Below are 7,248 nucleotides of genomic sequence, written 5' to 3'. Positions count from 1 at the left end.
TATGACATTTATCACTATCTGAAATTAAATTTTTTTGAATTTAATTATTAAATTAAATGTTTGCTTGTTTACTCTAGACATACTCAAGACATAATAACCATGAGGACATGGACTTTGTCATGTTCTTTGCTGTATTCCTAGCACCTAAAACCATGTTGAACACACATTAGGTGCTCATTAAATATTTGTTAAATAAATGAATAAAATACATATTAATCAACTGAAAATGGGCTAAGATAACTTGGATTAATGTAGTGTTTCCCACATTTGCCTTATAAGAATCACCTATGCAGCTGTCAAAAAAATTCCCTGAAGGTTTTGATTCAGTAAGCCTGGAGTAGGGCCCAGGAATCTGTATTTTAAAGAAGCATCCCAGGTTGACTCTTTTAATGGGGCAGCATTGGAAACACAAGGTTAATGCAGTGATTGATGGTGGGTGAAAGAGAAAACTGAAGTGATAAGAGCAGGTGCCCGAGGTCAGTGGCTGCTCATTGGAATCATCTGGGGGAGATTTAAAAAGTACTGATGCCGAGATGCACAGATTCCAGATCAATGAAATTAGAATCTCTGCCAGTGGGTCCTGGATTTGGGCCAGTTTTAAAGTTCCTCAGGTGATTTTCATGATCAGCCAAGGCTGAAAACCCCCTAAGGTCTGTGGAAAGATTTTATCAGTACTCCAAGTATATTGCTAGGTTGTGCTCCAGTGGTATCCAGCTTCTTGGATCCCTCAGCTGCAACTCTTGATCTCCTAGTCTGGAAGGGACATGTGTAACTCGATTTGTGGTGAACTATAGTAGCTTTTTGCTCTTGTTTTTAAAAAAATGTCATTTAAAGCAACAACTGAATGTAATCTCTTATACTTCATGGCTGGAGTGGAAAACACCTACAAGAATATTTTTATGGTGAGAAAGCCAAGGTGCCCTGAGCAGAGCCTAGATGGGCAGAATTGAGTCACAGAGCCCAAATGCTATGCTTCTAATACAATGAGGAAAGCATAGGAGAACACTGAGTTTCTCTCATGGGCCTGGAGAAAGGTGATAGGTGGCTCAGGAAAGAAAGCCAAGGGGAAGATGTAGAAAGAGTCTATAGATGTAGGTCTCAGCCTGGCTGCGTATTACAATCACTTGGGGAGCTTAAGTCATTACTGATGCCCAGACATTCTCAAAGATTCTGCTGTTATGGATATAGGGGTGGGGTGTGTGTGTGTGTGTGTGTGTGTGTGTGTGTGTGTGTGTGTGTGTGTGTGTGTGTGTGTGTGTGTGTGTGTGATGCAGCAGCGTTGTTAATCAGAGGTTTACAGAGAAAGGGGGGAGCCTGGTAACTTACTCCTCACAGAAACAAAAGCTACTATGTGCCAGCCACTGGGATGCCCGCTTTGCACAGATTATCTCATTTAATTCTCAGGAACATCTCAGGAGGGAGGCACCTTGGTAGCTCCATTTCAGACATGGAGTGAGACCTAGGGAGGGTCACAAGGTTCCATAACCAGTGAGTGGTGGAGCCAGGATGTCAGGTGAGTCTGCGCTCATACCCACCGTCCTATACTGCTTCAGCCAGAGCAGGGTCTAAAGAGAACATCCTTGAGGAGAAATTCCCTGTGGTAGGGGTCATGTCCAGTCAACCTTAGGTTGTTTGCTGTGCTGTGCTATCACTCCTTTCCCTTTACCACCAAGCCTTCAGTGAAGCCTGCGCCACAAGAGCGGGGGTGGGTGGGGCTTTGGGGGAAGGACCAGGGGGGTGAGATTAGCATGCGGTAGAGAGATTTGGGGGTGAGGACAGCACTAGTGGCTGCGAGCAATGCCCAGGTACCAAGCTGACCGGCTTGCTGATCGAATTTCAGAGAAAAGCAGCTACAGGGACTTCCCCGGCGGTCCAGTGGTTGGGACTTCCCCTTCCAACGCACGGGGTGCGGGTTTGATCCCTGGTTGGGGAGCTAAGATCCCACATGCCTCCGGGGCCAAAAGACGAAAACATAAAATAGAAGCAATATTGTAACAAATTCAATAAAGACTTAAAAAATGGTCCACATCAAAAAAATCTAAAAAAAAGAAAGAAAGGAAAGCAGCTACAATGGGAGAGCCCATTCTTGGGAAAATGTAGAACAACAGGGGTACCTAAAGTCAGGGAGGTGGTGGGCTTTGCCCTGTACATTGACTGAGGGACTCAAGTCATTCTACTTGGCTTCTAAAGGAAAAGGAGATGCACGGCTACAGAGACTTAGGGCTCTCTGGTTTACATTACTACACATAATCATTCGTGGCACAGAGCTAAGCTCTTCCAAATTTCACTGTTTACTCCTTTTTTCACCCTGGTTTTTTATTTGGCTGAGAACCAACATTTTTTTTTCTTTCCTTTTTAAATAAATTGAAGTATAGTTGATTTATAATGGTGTATTAGTTTCAAGGAATTATATATATAATATATACAATATATATTATATATGTGTATATATATGTGTATATATATATATATATATATATTTTTTTTTTTTTTTTTTGAGGTACGCGGGCCTCTCACTGTCGCGGCCCCTCCCGTTGTGGAGCACAGGCTCCGGACGCGCAGGCTCAGTGGCCATGGCTCACGGGCCCAGCCGCTCCGCGGCATGTGGGATCCTCCCAGACCGGGGCACGAACCCGTGTTCCCTGCATCGGCAGGCGGACTCTCAACCACTGTGCCACCAGGGAAGCCCTATATTCTTTTTCAGATTCTTTTCAATTATAGGTTATTACAAGACATTGAGAACCAATATTTTCTTAAACCTCTTCATTTCCATCACCAGCATTGCTTTTGGGGCCATTTTTACCCAAGAGATATAGAAACATAGTTTTTGTTTCGTTTAATCATTTCACGACAGTTAATGAGTAGGCAGTAATGAACAGAGAACAAAAAAGCTGTGCTGAGATGAATATGCTGGGGGATTGGCGAGGCTCACCCACCAGCTAGGTGACTTGCCTTACCACTTCCTTGCCTCCAGCTTTGAAGGACATGAGCCAACGTCATATCTCAGCCACAATGCCATTGAACTTCAAGGTGTCTTGTGAACAGCGAAAAACAGAAATGTTAACTGCTTTAACCTTTAGAAGTACCACTCTTTACATTACAGCTTCAAATGTTTGCATCTACTGTTCCTACTTTAAAGTCCCTAGCAGAGTAGCCTAAATGAAAGAATATGAACTTACAAATATGTCCAAGGAATCTAGAAGTTAACTATGTAGCTTTTACTTGGGACTTTAAATGGAGGCGACTTGATTTGACATGGCCTCAAATTCTGCTCCTCTTATTTAGGTGGTAAGAGAACTGGGGACATGAGAACATTATGATTAAGTTTAAGCAGATAACACATATATATAGAATCTAAAAAAAAAAGGGGGGGGCTCTGATGAACGTAAGGGCAGGACAGGAATAAAGATGCAGACGTAGAGAATGGACTTGAGGACATGGGAAGGGGGAAGGGTAAGTTGGGACAAAGTGAGAGTGGTGTGGACATATATACACTACCAAATGTAAAATAGATAGCTAGTGGGAAGCAGCTGCATAGCACAGGGAGATCAGCTCGGTGCTTTGTGACCACCTAGAGGGGTGGGATAGGGAGGGTGGGAAGGAGACACAAGAGGGAGGGGATATGGGGATATATGTATACATATAGCTGATTCACTTTGTTATACAGCAGAAACTAACACACTATTGTAAAGCAACTATACTCCAATAAAGATGTTTAAAAAAATGTAACTACAAAGAAAAGTACATAATTCTAAATACATTTCTGTGATTTCATTAAAAAAAAAAAGTTTAAGCAGAAACTTACCACATGAGATGAGAAGAAATAGAAGACGAGGGAGTCCAAAGAAATACACGTGGAGGTTACGTGCTATCAGCCCTCACAGTCTTGAGAATCCAAAGGGACTTAAAATACAAGTCCTATGGGCACATGCATTCAATTAACAAGGTAGTTTTCTGTGAAAATTGAGTTTGGGCAATATCTCAGATGAATAAACTTTACACATTCTTTATGCCTGAAACTCCCTAGATTGAAAAGGAGAGAGCCCAAGAGCAGATACTAATGTATTCATATTGAAACTCTTCCAGTAAGACTTCTGTATTCCATTTTCTACCAATGAGTATCTCCGCCTGTCCTGCCTGTCATCCACCAAAGTGAGCAAACACTGACACCTCAGAATGTGTAGGTGGCAGAAGTAGGGTCACTGTCACTCAGAGTGATGTTCACAGTTTTAATCATAACATATTTTTAGGCAGATAATTTTGGTTGAGACAGAGGAAATATATGATACCTAACAGCATGAGTTGTGAAGCCAGATGACCAGGTTCGAATCCCAGCTCTACCACTTGGTAGCTGTGTGACTTTGGGCCAAGTTACTTCATCCTATACCTCAGTTTCCTCATCTATAAAATGCGGATATTTCCTACCTCATAGGGTGTGGTGAATATTAAATGAGTTAACACATCGGAAGTGCTTATAACAATGACTGGTATATGTTAAGTGCTCAATAAATATTAGCTCTTACCCCACCCCTGCCCCTGCCTTACACAGGTTTTTTTTTTTTTTAAAATAAATTTATTTATTTATTTTTGGCTGTGTTGGGTCTTCGTTGCTGAACATGGGCTTTCTCTAGTGGTGAGCAGGGATGACCCTTCGTTGTGGTGCACGGGCTTCTCACTGCGGTGGCTTCTCTTGTTGCAGAGCACGGGCTCTAGGTGCGTGGGCTTCAGTAGTTGCGGCACGCCGGCTCAGTAGCTGTGGCTCGTGGGCTCTGGGGCGCAGGCTCAGTAGTTGTGGTGCACGGGCTTAGTTGCTCCGAGGCATGTGGGATCTTCCTGGACCAGGGCTTGAACCTGTGTCCTCTGCATTGGCAGGCGGATTCTTAACCACTGCGCTGCCAGGGAAGCCCCAGGGTTTTTTCCTAACTGGCAGTGTGGAGTTTGTACATCTGACTACTTTCCCGCACATGGGCATGTACTTACTTCTCGCAGCCAGTCAAACCACTTCCCTGGCTAGTGACTGCTTTGGAACAAGCAGATGGCACAATTTTGTCTAATGACATACAATTTCCTGGGGTGGTGGTGTTCAGGGAAGGTTTCTTCCCAAAAGACGTGCATTGGAAGAAAATTTTCCTTCCTTCTTCTAATAATGCTGTTTCTGCATGTACACCTGCCTATAACAGCAGAGCCATCTCGGCACTGTGAAGGGAGCTGGAAGAAAGATGGAAACAATCATGATATTGTTGAATTAAAGAATTAACCAACCCCCAAATTCCTACCTCTGGACTTAATATATGAAATAATACATTTTCCATTATGAGTATGGTTTTCTGTTATCATACTTGAAAACACCCTGATTGATACTTCTTGAGTATCTAGTATGTTTGAGATATTTTATTAGAAACACAAAGTGCAAAACCCTAAACCTGACCTCGACAAGTTTTCCAGCTACTTGAGGGAGATGAGCCATTGAAAGAGAACTAATACCAAGCAGTAAATATTAAGTGCTTGGCCTGAGAAAGCAGCCCAGGAGGTCATATATGAGGAGAGGGCTCAAAGATGGACATAGATGGACAGATGGGAACATTCCCGGTAGTATAAACAAAATGTTGGGTAGAGTTAGGGATTGTATTAGTTTGCCAGGGCTGCCATAACGAAATACTACAAACTGGGTGGCTTAAACAACAGAAAATTATTTCTCAAAGTTCTGGCGGCTAGAAGTCCAAGATCAAAGCGTCAGCAGGGCTGATTTCATTCTGAGTCCTCTCTCCTTTGTTTGCAGATGGCTGCGTTTTTGCTGTGTTCCTTATGGTCTTTTGTCTGTTCACATGCACCCCCGGTATCCCTTTGTATGTCCAAAGTTTTTCATGTAAGGACACCAGTCAGACTGCATTAGGACCTACTTTAATTGCCTTATTTTAATTTAATAGTCTCTTTAAAGGTCCTATCTCTAAATACAGTCACATTCTGAGGTACTGAGGGTTAGGACCTCAACATATGAATTTGGAAAGGGCACAATTTCAGTCTATAAAAGGGACGAAGAAGGAGCTTAAGAGTGAGTAGAAGGTTAGAGATGGCTGGAGATGAAGCTGGAAGGTTACATCAGGACCAGAGAGCTAGGGGCCTCAAACGTTGGGCCTAGATTTTACTCTTGCAGTAGCAGCAGGGAAGTAAAACAGACCCTTAGGAAGAATAATTTGCCGAAGCGTGCTGCAGGTTTTTATAAGGCAAAGAACTGGGGTTAGAGAAACGGGATAGGGCTGCACATAGTCTAGTCCTGATAAAGGACTGAGCTCAGGAGGGGAATTCGAAGTGACTGACTGAAAGAGAAATGGAGGACGAAAGGACAAGATGTATGCTTGGACATTCCCAGCAATCAGGCCAGGGGAGGCTTATGCTGTAAATTCAAGTCTTAAAAGGAAGTGTTGTGGGGCTTCCCTGGTGGCGCAGTGGTTGAGAGTCCGCCTGCTGATGCAGGGGACACGGGTTTGTGCCCCGGTCCGGAAGGATCCCACGTGCCGCAGAGCGGCTGGGCCCGTGAGCCATGGCCGCTGAGCCTGCGCGTCCGGAGCCTGTGCTCCGCAACAGGAGAGGCCACAGCAGTGAGAGGCCCACGTACCGCAGAAAAAAAAAAAAAAAAAAAGGAAGTTTTGTGAGTCCTGGGACATTGGGGTTCCAGCTTTCTAATATTTAGGAGTACCTGTCTGAAAGGGAATAGGATTCTTTGTTGGGTATGGAGTATCCTGGAGATACTCAGGAACTTAGTTTTATAGAAAGGATACAAATATCAGAGAAGATTGCATTATTAGATATTCTTGGAAGTCCCTCGTATGGCTTAGGGTCCAGAAGCTTGTTTCATTTAGAATACAGAATAGGCAAAACATCTAGCCAATACCCCAAATCACCCAATCATTTCACAGGGAAGATCTGAGGTAAGGTAGCTCTCCGGACCCCAACCCTGCTTGAAGTAGACCCTTTTGTTTAGTTTGGGCAATACTCAACATGCCTCCACTAGGTGTTAAGTCAGTTGCCAGTTGGTATACTTAATGTTAAATGGGCTTGGAAAACTGAATTTAAGAATTTGATCACTAAAATGAAAACTAAGAATTGCAAGATTTCTTATACTATAAACTTAGAATGTATGACTTTTGTAAGTTGTAATCACTAAACAAAGTACCTGCTTTTAAGTTATTTTTTTAAAAATATTTTTAAATTACAAAAGAAATGTGTGGGTGGCTTTTTTTTTAAGTT

This window comes from Delphinus delphis, chromosome 3 (assembly GCF_949987515.2).
Source record: "Delphinus delphis chromosome 3, mDelDel1.2, whole genome shotgun sequence".
NCBI lineage: Eukaryota > Metazoa > Chordata > Mammalia > Artiodactyla > Delphinidae > Delphinus > Delphinus delphis.
This window is presented reverse-complemented; position numbering follows the sequence as displayed.